Source organism: Canis lupus, chromosome 33, assembly GCF_003254725.2.
Source record: "Canis lupus dingo isolate Sandy chromosome 33, ASM325472v2, whole genome shotgun sequence".
In the NCBI taxonomy this organism is placed as follows: Eukaryota; Metazoa; Chordata; class Mammalia; order Carnivora; family Canidae; genus Canis; species Canis lupus.
The window spans coordinates 5,627,769-5,641,819 of NC_064275.1; the positions used below are offsets into that span (position 1 = coordinate 5,627,769).

At 42.1% G+C, this 14,051-nt stretch overlaps 1 long non-coding RNA gene across 1 annotated transcript in view; it reads right to left on the bottom strand.

Moving 5' to 3' along the window:
- Positions 1-8,851: 8,851 nt before the first annotated feature.
- The window catches only part of LOC118353207 (uncharacterized), a 37,353-nt gene continuing 32,153 nt past the window's right edge, over positions 8,852-14,051 (bottom strand). The window contains exons 2-3 of the long non-coding RNA XR_004811691.2: positions 11,860-11,918; positions 8,852-10,624 (exon numbers count right to left, since the gene is read on the bottom strand). This is a non-coding gene — a long non-coding RNA (uncharacterized LOC118353207). The remainder of the gene's footprint in view (positions 10,625-11,859; positions 11,919-14,051) is intronic.

Consider the following 14,051-nt stretch of genomic DNA (forward strand, 5'->3'; position numbering starts at 1 on the left):
TCCTTACTTACAAGCAGTTTCTTTTTCTTTCTTTCTTTCTTTTTTTTTAATTTTTATTTTCTTTTTAATTCGTTTTTATTGAAGTTCGACTTGCCAACACATAACACCCAGTGCTCATCCCATCAAGTTACCAGCAGTTTCTAAAGGGAGTCCACCAGGTGGTAAAGGGCGCCTAAGAAAATCCTAGAAAAAGACTTTCTGGGATCAATTCATAACACAGTTCATCACTCAGATCTTCCCAGGTCTTTCTCCTGCCCTACCCACTTGATTATTTTAGAACTAGGAAAAGGAACATGATCATTTTTACTAACTCAACATAAAGCTAATGATCTGGTGTGTTTGGATGACCAAGGGATAAGAGATTTAAAAATACTTAAAATCCTAAATCGTGGGGTGCTGCCAAGTATTGCTCACCTGTAGTACTTTCAACAACTCCTGTAAACTAGGCCGGGCAAACGTTCACACTGCTCCCCGCGACCCCCCAACGCACAAATGCCCACACACTCTTTCTATAGAAGAGGAAAGAAGCTAACATAGATTTGACGGATTTTTGTCATTGTTCCTGTAACCATAGCACGGTGCTATGTTTTCTAGACACAAAAGTGTTAGAAAGACTGTAAGCCACTGGTGGTAGTATCTGCAAGTTTTTTCTTAGTGTCTAGATGCAGTGATGGAATTTCCATGGCCATGGGTCAGACCAGCTGATCAAGCCAGCGGATCTTACCCATCCAGAACTTCCTCTGGCAGCTCTCACACTGGGACGCAATGTTAGCTGGGGAGGCATGCTTGACTGGCTAGCAGAGTCAATGAAAAGTAAAGGCTTGCATTGAGAAGTGAACAAACCACTTTGGGGGAAGAAAACCAATGCCTTTTAGCCATAGTGTGACTTGCTGGCAGGCTGAGTTGCAGGAAGAAAGGGAATATAGGAACTAGCACTTCAGGAAGGGTTTTTCACTCCTCCCTGATGCCTGTGATAGGAGTTTGGCTGGGCCTGGGGGTACTGATTGAACCTCATTCATGCAAAGAACCTCTCCAGCCCAACTTCCTGTAAGAACCCCCTTTCATCATCGCTCTGATTCTGAGAATACCCATAAAGCTAGGAAAAGATAAGCAGGCCCAGGCCATTTGGAACATATGCCCAGTCAGATAGTCTGGTCTTGAGCCAGCTGTGTACTAGTTTGCAGGTTTCCATCCCTCCTCATCCTTAGCTTCTCTGTGCAAAGGGCTGCTCTCATTCCCTCTGACTTCCAGGGCCCTCCCTACCCTCACTTGATTATACTCTGCTGAAGAAAGATCTTTACAACTATCAGCCTTAAAAATAAAATAGCCAGTTATTTAACCAGCAAAGATGATGAGTTTATCTGGGAATAGCAGAGGAATTGCAACTTAGGACATGCAAACTTCAGCACTCTGGAGGCAAGAAGGAGAGAGGAAAAAAAAAAAGGAGAGAGGAACGAAGAACAGAGGGGAGGGCCTTGCTTTTATGGAGGAAAGGAGGGAATTGGGAGGGGTTGCTTTGGAGGAAAGTTCATAGGAGAAGGAGAGTTGCCAGTTGTGATGGTTTCTCATTGGCTGGGTCACTGCTGGGTAAGGAGAAAACCTTCCTCCTTCCTGCTGGGTTATATAAAGTAAGCGGTGACTGATACTGAGTGAGCACCATCCCTTCGTTGCTCCTGGCCCTATTTCATTTTATTTTATTTTATTTTATTTTATTTTATTTTATTTTATATTATATTTATTTTTATTTATTTTTTTTTCCTGGCCCTATTTTAAATTGAGTTTCATTTATTCAATTTCACACAGCCTGGTTAATGAGTTTAAATCATTTTCCTGTGGGGACAAAGTTGTCTCCAAGGGATTTAAGTCCATTTTTTCAGTTTGGAATTAAAAAACAAACAAACAAAAAACCATCCCCCATTCAAGCTGTTTCAAGCATCGGAAAGCTAGTGGGAACAAATAATAAGTTTACAATAACTTATAAGACATAAGGGCTAAGGTAAGAGTTCTCACCCCCTTTTTTTTTAGTCCACTTGCCTGCACCGCTTTGTGTTCTGTATGACCCTACCAAGCAAAAAGATTCTGAATAGATTCTGAAACTCATGAGACATAGGTATATGAAGTGTAATTTTTGAAACTCCACATACTTCTCAAAATCCTTATGAACATTCCCTCTCCTCTGATCCCAAAGCCTTGAGCATAACGGACATCAGGCCTGCTCTTTCCTAGAGAGAGTCAGAAGGGACTCTGACTTCATCCCCCTGATGCCTTTACTGCTCTCTAATGACACACACACACACATACCCACCCACCCACCTACACCACATACACTCATGATTCCCGCTAGCTTTAAAAAAAGATTTTATTTATTTATTCATGAGACACACAGAAAGAGGCAGAGACACAGGCAGAGGGAGAAGCAGGCTCCATGCAGGGAGCCTGATGTGGGACTCATCTCAGGACCCCAGGATCAGAGCCACCCAGGTGCCCCAAGTCCCACTAACTTTACTAAATTGTAGTATTTTCACCAATTCCCTAATTTTGAGGTCTGAACTCAGGCTAATTATTAACAAAGTATTACCAAACAGATGTGTTTACCTTGGTGCACTTCTGCCAATTTATTAAAAATTCTAATGGGGATGGTGGTGGAGTGGTGGAAGCGAGATTAGCAAAGAAATGGACTTTTGGATTTTTTTTTTTTTTACTCAATTTTTCTCCTTAAGATTTATTTTTTAAATGTTTAGGTCTTTAGAGGCAAGTATTTATACATTTCATGAAAACAATTGGTTCTTAAAGTGACATATAGGTTAAATATGCAATACAATTTGGTGTTGCTGACTTGCGTTTTTTTTTTAACTGAAGTAATTTTAAAATTAGTTTTTCAGAAGAGGTACAGACACCACTCAAATATTCCAGAAAATTTTTGTGAAAGGGAGAAATCATGGTGCCCCCCCCCCTTAGTCCCTTGCCAGTAGCCCCTCCACATTCCTTCTCTACAGAAATATGCATATATCTGGGGTTGGAGCAACCATTTGTGATGAAGATTATGAAAATCACATGAAAAAATTTGCAGAGCAGTGGGATAGAGGAGCCTGTGTCCCGCTACATCCTGGAGCAGATTTAGCCCTGAGCTGGAGTTCTTGTTATATGAGAAAAAAATGATTAACCTGCTGTTTGTCAGCTTCAGTCTTTTTAGCATCCTAATTATTCCATCTTGATTTGGACGTCCACCCTGGAACCAACCAGCAACGGCCAGGTGTAGAGGGTGGGATCATGCTAGGACATGATGACCTCCTACTAAAAATGGGGGGAATGGTAAGTGTGGGATATCGTTTCTAGAAAAAAAGGAAATACAATAACCAGACAATACCATTGATGCCCACTCTAGAGAGAAATTGTTGAAGATAATTCTGAGGTATGGAGCTTGTGAATCTAAGGTGAACAAAAATATGGAATTCAGAAAGAACTAGCAAGTGTAGGTGCATAGGAGGTAAGTTTAATGTAGACAGTTATTAAAAGTTATTTCTACCAGGACACTGGGTGGCTTAGTCGGTTAGGCGGCGGCTCTTGATTCCAGCTCATGTCGTGACCTCAGGGTCCTGGGATGGAGCCCCGCATCAGGCTCCGTGCTCAGGGGGGAGTTTCTCTCTCCCTCTCCCTCCACCTCCTCCTCTCTTTCTCTCAAATAAATAATCTATTTAAAAAAATGTTATTTCTACCAGTTCAGTCAAGGTGTCCAGCTGTTCCATTTGCTAGGTACAGAAGCTTCCTGATAAGCGCACTCTTTCACTATGCGGTGCTTTCCACAACCATTCTCAGAGGCCTAAGAATGCCCTGGGTCAACTAAAATGAAGAATTGTTTGGGAAGATGTTGGGAAAAAGTGTTGGGGTCTATGCAGGTAACCCTTCTTTTGGCGATCAAGGAGCCATGGGCATGGGGCAATAAGACATCAGACAGCAGTAGGAAAGACATTTCCCTTTGCTCCGGTGTATCTGCCTCCATGGTGACCTCATGGCATTTGCAACTGGTGCTATTTGCTCAAGAGAGGCAGAGCTGCTTTCACTCACGTTGTCGTGGCGAGGTCATCTCACCCGGTGAGCTCCAGTGCTTTCTTGGAAAACACACATCTAAGACTTTTTAACTTAAGTCCATATCCACATCTTTTGAAACTTAGGAGTCAAGAATCTAGTTCCCTTCGTTCTCTGCTTCTACCTACAGTAACATTTCCTTCTATGTCTGGTTAGCTGGGACCACGACCTGCTTCTAGAAATGATGAGGCTGGAATGAAAGCAAAGGGTACCTCTGAAGTAGGCGCTTAGGCTGAGATTCTGGGGGGTTAAGAATGGAAATGTGGGAGGGTTTTGGGGGAGGGAGTGCCGGAAGGGTAAAGATTGGTGGGACACCCCCAGCGTGGGTTGATAAGAAGTTCATGGGAGAACTTTGGGAACAAAATGATGAAGTGCTCGAAGTCAGAACACAGGGAAGCAGACACATTTGGGGGCAAGGGAAACACGAAGTTTTAGGGCCTTTGTGTCAAAGGAGCATGAGAGGGAGAAGTCATCAGGGAAGAAAGCTGGCCTCTCTGCTCAGACAGCACAAGTGCTGAGCACCAGAGCCTGGAGGTTTTTTTGTTTTGTTTTGTGTTGTTTTATCAGTGTTCAATTTGCCAACATATAGAGTAACACCCAGTGCTCATCCCGCCAAGTGCCCCCCTCAGTGCCCGTCACCCAGTCACCCCCACCCCCGCCCACCTCCCCTTCTACCACCCCTAGTTCGTTTCTCAGAGTTAGGAGTCTCTCATGTTCTGTCTCCCTTTCTGATATTTCCCACTCATTTTTTCTCCTTTCCCCTTTATTCCCTTTCACTATTTTTTATATCAGGTCACTGGTTGCCTTTGAGACAGAGCTTCAGAAAACTGGATGAGGTGGCTGCTCGATTGAAAGAATATACGCAACGGTAGTAACTCAGGGTGCGCAATTATAAGAGCAATCTTTTATTTGAAGTGGAAAATTGGAGCATGTTTTATGTTTGTTTTTCACCCAAAGGAGTGATGCGACAGGGAGAAACTAAAAATGCAAGAATATGCACCAATAGGCCGAACCAAGCTTTGTTTTCTCTGCTTCTTTTCCTAAATTGAACCATTCAGCCCCCATTCAGATGGCCCGAAGATCACGGGGCAGGGGAACGAGGACTGGGCCAAAGGATGAAACATTCTTGATCCTGGCATAGGTACCTTCAAGGGACCTGGCCGCCTTGCTCCAAACATTTGCCCCCAACCCTTCCTCTCCCTCTAACCAGCACCCAGGCAGCCTTCATGCTCTGGCCTCAACTATAATTGAAGGGTTATGAGAACTCTGTAGGGTAACTACTCTTGGTCAAACTAAGTCCTGGATCATTCTTTTTTTTTTTTTTCTCTGTAGACATTTATTTAGCCCTTTCATGGGCTAGGTTCAAAAGAGCCCCATAAGGTGGATGGAAACACTCTTACTGCCCTTCGGTGATGGATCAGGAAACTGAAGTTTAGGTTCAGGCATAGACCAAGTGTGGATCTTGTTTCTCATGCCCTCTTAACATGACTCCACTGTTCATCTGACCCAGAGTCGTTTTCCACCAAAACAATAAAACCCATTATTTTCTAAACATCTATACCTGACTAGGAAATTCAAGGGACACAAAGAGGTTACCACCCTCCTCCTATCCTCCCAGAAATAAATATTCCATTTGAGCCACCAGATTATCTCTTCCAATGAAATACTATACAGGCAGTCCCCACTTGACATGGGACTTCAAGACCATAAAAATCACAGTACAAGGGGCACCTGGATGGCTCAGTTGATTAAGTGTCCCACTCTTGATTTGGGCTCAGGTTGTGAGATGGAACCCCATGTCGGGCTCTGCACTGAGTGTAGAGTCTGCTTGAGATTCCCTCTCTCCCTCTCCTTCTGCCCCTTCCCCCTTTAAGAAACAAAAAACAAAAAAAACACCATGCAAGCAGAAGCCAAACAAGTCAATCTTAATAATCAATGTGAAAAAAATTATGATTGTTCTTTGATCTTTAAAATGTTTTGTCAAGGGCAGCCCAGGTGGCTTAGCGGTTTATTGCTGCCTTCAGCCCAGGGCATGATCCTGGAGACCTGGGATCGTGTCCCACGTCGGGCTCCTAGTGCATGGAGCCTGCTTCTCCCTCTCCCTGTCTCTCTCTCTCTCTCTCTCTCTCTCTCTGTCTCTCATGAATAAATAAATAAAATTTTAAAAAATAAATAAATAAAATGTTTTGTCAAAATATTAAATACAAAAAAAATATTAAATACTCAGTTACCATAGGTTATAAATGAAAAAAAATGTCAAAACTAATATTTGTGGTGTGCACCACAATTTAAAGGCCTAGAAACATTCAGAATAAAAGTGTCTTATTTCTCTGTACTTACCAAGAATAGTTTGAAAAGTGCTGGCCTTCCCTTCCTAATCTGTAACCTCTGACAAGGAGTGAGCATCTTTTCTATACCTGGGTGAACTCTCATGCTCTTTCTAAGTTTAAATTGTCTTCCAGCATTTTATTCTTTCTGCTGTCAATGTTGTGGAATATCCCAAGATTTGCTGTAAGTTTTTATTTATTTATTAAAGTGACTTCTACACCCAACGTGGGGCTTGAACGCATGACTTTGAGATCAAGAGTCACATGCTCCCCTGACTGAGCCAGCCCAGCGCCCACCAATGCCAAGAGTTCCTTTGATGTCAAGTTGTTGTTGTTTTACCAGCATCACTTCTGGTTCATCATAACCACTTTATTCATTCATATTAATAAGTTTGCCTTCACCAGGTTCCTGTGATGCTTGATTTTATATCTTTACTTGGCTGTGCCATGTTGGTCAAATCTGAAACTATAGCATCAGCTTTTCCCTGGGTTTCCAGCCCGCTGGCTCATTCTGTAGATTTTGGACTTGCCAGTCTCCATAATCATGTGAGCCAATTCCTTAATAAATCTCTCTTCTCTCTCTTTTCTCTCTCTCTCTCTCTCTTTCTCTCTCTTGGCTCTATTTCTCTGGAGAACCCTGCAGTTCCTACGGCTAAGTATCTGTCTCAAAATGTGGCAGTAATGACATTTCCATGGTCAGCTATTTCTTCTATAACTTCAAGTATATTCAACTAGATTTTCACTTCCAGTGTTAACCATCTTTTGTTTGTTTACTACGCTTCCATCTCTGTTGGCCAATTACATCCTTTGCTTCCTGCGCATAGACTGAACAACAGATATGCAGGGACCAATCACCGACAGACTTTGAGAGAAATAATGTGATTGCTCAGTGAACCTCATGTGCACCTGTTATTTACGCTGTTACCTGTGAACTGAAGAGCTAGCACAAAGTTTGGACTTGATGCAGTTACCCACCTTATATAATGTGGTAACTTGAAATTTGGACCGCGTTGTCAGGGGAGCGGGTGATATTTAACTAAGCCATGATGACTAGCTGTAATTTGTGCATATTGAAAGCATGCAGTGCAAAGACAGCCTGTATTTACTTTTAAACCATTTGTCTAGATGGATCATTTAGAAGCATCCACCATGAGGGACCATAAGGCAAAGGAAACAAGGTTCTCAGGTTCTTGCATCTCTGTAAAAATGCTATCATTTTATTAACTGGCATTCTTGAAATACCTGATTTACTTTCTTGACTATTTTCGTGACTAACTGGCTACTTATTGAATCACATAAGAAATGTCCAAATAGAGGCAGTGGTGTGTGGTAGAGACAGTTACTAAGGATCCACTTTCCCTGTTGTCCTTTGATGATGGTACGTCAGGGTCGGTGGGGCACGTCGCTGCCTCACTGAGGACTACAATCCTCTCTTAAAGCTTATGATCAATTCTGGCCAGTGGGTTGGGAGTAAAGCTGCTGTCTGCCGTGGCCGGGCTTGCCCTTGGAAGGAAGGGCTGTGCTCTCCCCTGGCCTCTTCTCCACGGGCTGCGATACAGATGCGAGAGCAGCAAGTGGAGCACCCACTTTGAACTCAGAAATGGGATCTGTGTGTTGAGTGTGAGTGCCAGAGCTTCACTATATGGCCACCATCTCTGGACAGTAACATCAGAGAGAATGAAAAGTCAATCTTGTTTTAACCTTTATGTGTTAGGGTCTTTTTGTTACAGACGTTTAACTCTAACCTAAAATATATATAGATGGCTCCCTGTTTGGGAATAAGCAATAGCCTAACATAGTGATATAGGGGATTTTTACACATCACATTACAGAGTGAATGGATTCTCCTCCCTTCCAACTTTAATTTAAAGAGGATAAAAGAAAAGCATAAGGGCCTTAGCATATCGTCTTCGGACATAATAAACTGAGTAGGACCTACAGAGGACAACTGATGACGTGAAGCCACCACAAATAGGACGGGTAAAATCTGCCTCTTGCAGAGAGTGAATTTGGTGTTTTCCTTTTAGTACCTTCTGTGCACTAAGGATATGAGCCTCCGTTCCTCACCAACAGACTTGTTGGATTGAGCCTTTCAATATTTAAATTGAGTTCCCAGGAGCTGTTAAGGTCTGATGAGACAGACGGTTATCCAGCAATATTTATATAATACTTTTGTGACCAAATTATCAATTTAAGGTAGGGACATTGACATGGAAACAACTTATCCTAATACAGTCCTTAAAATGTGTACATCATGAAATTTGGCTATTTTGTACACAATGATAAAATGTGTAATGCTCCTGTGTATACACTAGAGGACACTCATCTACTATGTTCTGTTTGAACAAAATTGACTACCGTTTTTCAAACCAGTGCGTAGAAGAATCACCTTGGAATCTTGTTTAAAATATGTACCTTTGGGCTGTGGAGGGGCCATGAATCTGCATTTTTAGTGAGAGACTACCTGGGAGCATGGTAAAGAGGGTGGCTTGTGGAACGTGGCTGCTGGACTTGAAACCTGCCTTTGCTGCTTGTGAACGCAAATGATTATTTACCCTATAGGCTCAGTTTCTCATCCAGCAGATGAAGTTGGAAATAGCACTTACCTCAAAAGAGGAAAAGAAAAGAGAAAGAAAAAGAGAGAGAGACAGAGAGAGAAAAAAGAAGAAAGAAAAAAAAAAAAGAAAGAAAAAGAAAGAAGAAAGAGTGAGCACTTTCCTTTTAGGGTTGTTTTAATGAATGATTAAATGAGTTAACTTAGAACATACAACCTAATGCCTGGCCATAAATATTCATTCTGTTATTAAAGCATTATTTTTAATAAAGACATTCATTGATTTTGTTGTGGGAAGATTTGAGAAACACATGACTATGCTTTAAAGAAAAAAAAATAGCCCTTCTCCTGATACTCTGCAGCTGGGGTGAGACTTCAGGTCCTGACCCTCAGCTGGGTGATATGGGAAGGCAGGAACCAAAGGTGCAGGATGAATGGAGCAAAATAAAGCTGGTCTTCCCTGTTCTGCTAAAGAACTTGTACTTTATTCAGAGGTCGGTGGCAATCCTTTGAAGGAGGCAGAAGGTGGCACGATTGGATTTACATTTGGGATCCTTGGCTCCGCAGCAGAGTGGGGGGTGGAATGTGAAGGGGAGGCTGGAGGCCGCTGGGTGGGAGGGCTCAGGCGGTCCAGCGCTGCTCACCTTGACCCTAAGGAAGAGTCTCCAGAAAGTATTGGGATTGTTCGCGTTACTGACTCTAAAAATAACAATTTTGAACCTTATACATAAATCCTTTCTGTTTGTAACAGAGCCAAGTTTGTAATAAACCACTCTCCCTCCACGCCACCCTAGGAGTTGCATGCACTGTCGAGGATATACGGCACCCAGTAGGCAGGCACCCCAAGTTTCAAGGCAGCAGACCCTGCAAACAGGACTCAGGGGAGCTGTGCAGGCACCGAGGAAAAACTGGCCTGCTCTCCCCTCAGCACCAGAAGCCGAGAAGGGGGTACCTCTGCATCCACGAGCTGAGCCTGTGGATGATGGGGTGGATTGCCAGGAACATGGCAACGTTGCAGGGTCTGACCTAAGAGAAATAAAATTCTGGTCTATCAGGTCCCCTGCCAGGGTCGGTGGAGCTGCCAGGGGAGCAGGGGGTGCAGATGGGAGAACTGGGGCTCAGGCTCCCTCTTGACTCTGCCTGGAATTCACCACCACTGTTCTGCTACTGTCAAATTAGGAGGGTCAACACTGGGGGGCTAGGGGGGTGGAGGACTAGCTACCCGACTCTTTAATACCTGAGGAGTGACTGGGTGATTTCATGAGAAAGGAATTGATCCCTGGGGGCTCCTCTGCAAGGTCCCTTCCTGCCTGTGCACTCAGCCAAGCTTTCTATCTGGTCTCGAAGAAACGTTATCTGATTCTAAGTCTGAAAACACGCAAAATGTTAGGTAGATAAAACAGCTCTTGCCTCTGTTAGGCTCGTTCAGATTGCAGACTCATGGGGTATTATCTTAGACTGTTTAGAGATAGAACCAAATCCAATGGCTTTCAAATTTGTGTCAGTATCAGATCCCTTGAAATGGAATGTCCAACTGCTAGGTGGACAGAAAGCAGAGCTGCTTCTATCGAAGGAGGTTTCTGGTTGGCAGCGCCTCTCCTGGTTGTCATACTTCCCACGCTCTATCATGTGACTTGATTCTTTGAACCTCTAGGACCTAGAAAAGCAAAGCTATGTATGATTAAACCAATTCTTCCATTTGGTGGAGGGCAAAAATGAGTCCCAGAGAGGTAGGTATTATTTGAGTAGGGTGCAGAGGCAATGAGGGTGGGAATGCACAGAAAGAAAACTGAAGGTACTGTACACATTCATGGTAGAAAATAAAGTTTGAGGGCCCCCTGGGGGGCTCAGTGGTGGAGCGTCCGCCTTGGGCTCAGGTTGTGATCCCAGGGTCCTGGAATTGAGTCCCGCATCGAGCTCTCTCTGCCTGTGTCTCTGCCTCTCTCTGTGTGTCTCTCATGAATAAGTAAATAAATTCTTTAAAAAAAGAAAAAGAAAATAGAGTTTGGTAAGGATTTTCTTAATGGTTTATTTGGCATTGGATCAGTGGGTCAAGAAGAAAGACAAATTGAAATGTGTGAGGAGTGAGAAGGTTTAACTCAGATCCGGAGAAGAATTTCAAACTTTGGAACTTTGATGTCTCCTGCCTGGAATGTGTTTGGTGGAGTAAAGCTGATTATCTGTCTAGAGAGAATCAAAGCAAGCTTTGAATTATAGTCCTGCCTTCAAGTGGAGACCTTCAGCCCTCCCAGCCGTTAGTCATCATCATCCTTGGCATTATCAATCACCCATTAAAGGTCTTTACCAGTCAGACACAGAGGTGCATTTCCAGCCGGACACCGTGAAGGTCAGTAGTTTAGACAGAAAACAACAGGGCTATTTCCTGATAATTCATGGGGGAAGCATTACCCAGTTCCAACCTGTCGAGACTGCTTTTAGGCAATGGGCTTGAGCAATGGAAACCAGAGCAAGGCAGGAAGGCCCACAAGGACCATCAGTGGAAAACAAACAGGGCTCAATAAGCGACCCCCCCCCCCGCAAAGTCGTCACAGACCCCAATTATATCCAGGCGCAGTTCTGAAGATTACAGAAAGTTCCAAAAATCCCATACTGCCTCACTCCACCCTGTAACTGGGACCCCTCAGCTTGGGGCAGACAGGCTCTCCTTCGCTGTCCTGCCCACCACTCCCCTGCAGTGGTGTATTCAACAAACTGCCATCTCTTGTGTTTGGGCTTGTGATGAATTCCTTCACCACCTGGCCACCGGCCCCCACCCAACTGGGATGCCCCACATTTGGTGGCCCCCTCTAAGCGGAACACCCCACACAATGCTTCTTTACTATGTTTAAAATCAAACTCAAAATTTACCTGGTCCAGAAAATGTGTACCCACCTGATTCAGTTCATCATACTTCTATTCTTAATTTATCTCACTGAACCTCTGTTCTTCACCTGAAAAGTACAGATAACAAGAAAGATTTCTCAGTGTTTTTATACGAATAAAAGGAAATAAGATGTGTTAGCTGTTTACAACAGTGCCTGTTAGGAATTATTTCAAAATGATGGCTAGTTTCTTCTCTGACATGGGTCTCTGATAGACCAAATTAATAAAATTTGAAAGAGGTTAAATTTTTCTATATCTTTACATCTTTTTTTTTTTTAATCCACTCTAATTCTGGGCTCTCTTATCTTTTATTTCTTCCCCATCTCCGCTGCCCTTCTTTTTATTCTGGAATAACTGTGATGACCTTTCATTAATATGGAAGTTAAAACTGATTTGTTAAGAATCAACGTGGAGAATGAATCAGACACCAATACCCAGGACTATAGTTTGCCTTTAGTTACAAAATTTTTAGAATTCTTTGCCTTAGAAATTCACAGCAGCGGTGTTTGTTTCTCATGACTTTTGCACCTCTAGCTGGTTAAAGAACATCTTTTATCTGTAGATAATAAATTCTAAGGCATTGACCAAGGGTAAGTATCACTGCAGATCAGCATTTGTTCAATCCAGGCCAGCCTAAAAAAATTAAGTGGATGGGCTTAACAACTGATTGAAGATTTTAGAAAAAACTGCATTAACTTGAAGACATGTCAATAGAAATTATTCATTGATAATTCAAATTCAACAGAAACTGAACAAGGGAGAGGAAAAAATGGATGGATGAACAGCTTCAGCAAGTCTCAGTTTGTGAGATAATATCAAGAAGTCTATATATCAAAAAAAAAAGATGTCTATTTATCTTTACAGTCAAAGGGAGAGAAGGGGAGGAGGGAGAAGAGAGGAAATGGGCAGAAAAAATACTTGAGGAAATAATGGCCCAAATTCCCCAAATTTGTTGAAAAATATCAGTTCACAAATATAAGAAGCTCAGCAAACATAGTATCGTAGTATAAAAACAAAGAAAACATAGCTTGGAATGTTGTAGTCAAACTAATGAGCACCAGCTAAAAAGAAGATCTCCAAAGACACCAAAGACAAAAGGCATATTTCATACAAAAAGAAAAATATATGAAAAATGGTTGACTTCTAATGGAGACCCTAGACAATGAAATTACATTCTAGAGTTTCAAAAGAAAAAGAATTTATCAACCCGGAAGACCATATCCAATGAAAATCTTCCTTAAAAATGAGGGTAAATTAAAAATTTTCAGCTAAGTAAAATGCCAAAAGAATCATCACTATTAGACCAGCAAAGACTACTTTTACTTCTTAATTTTAAAAAAGAAACTAACTGCTTAAAGCAAAAATAACAAACTATCAGTTTTTAACATGTGTTTATAAAACACATGACAACAATAACACAAAGGATGAGGGAGGAAGTACATGGGATTCTGCTGTTGTAATGTTCTTAACTTCACAGGAAGTGTCCCAATATTAACTCCTAGTAGATTGTGATAATTTAAGGATGAATAATGCGATCACTAAACACCAGTTTAACAAAAACACAAAGAGGCATGCCACAAACACAGAAGAGAAATTAAGATAGAATACTATTTTTTTTTATTGATTCAAGAGAATGGAACAAAGGAGGAACAGAGAAACAAAAACAGGTGAAAAAATAGAAAACAAACTGCAAGATGCATTTACTTGTTCACCTTGAATAGAAGAGAAATGCTCCTCTTTGTGAACACCCTAATCATTCTCACAGAATTTTTTCACATTATACCTTGCACCACAGTTATTTGTTTATAATTTTTTCTATCTTACTAGCTCTCTGAGGATGAGAACCATGACCAAATGGAAGAAGAGATGAAAACCATGCAGACCTTTAAGTTCACTAAAGATTCAGTTTTAAGTGTCTTTCACGTGACTAGCTTGCTTCCGCGTGAATTAAAAAAAAAAAAAAAGAATAGCAAAGGGTAGGTTTAAGCAATCTTTACACATACTTGTCATATTTTCAAAGAAGCTTTTTGCCCCACTGGCCACTTGGCTTAATCATTTCTACATGGTGCCAAGTGAACAAGAGGCCAAAAACTACCTTTAACCCAGATGGTGAAGAGGTTTCTTGTTGATTAAGGCCAACTCCAACTAACTGGTTGTGTGGCCACAGCACAGTCAGCAGTGAAGAATGTCACAGTTGCCTA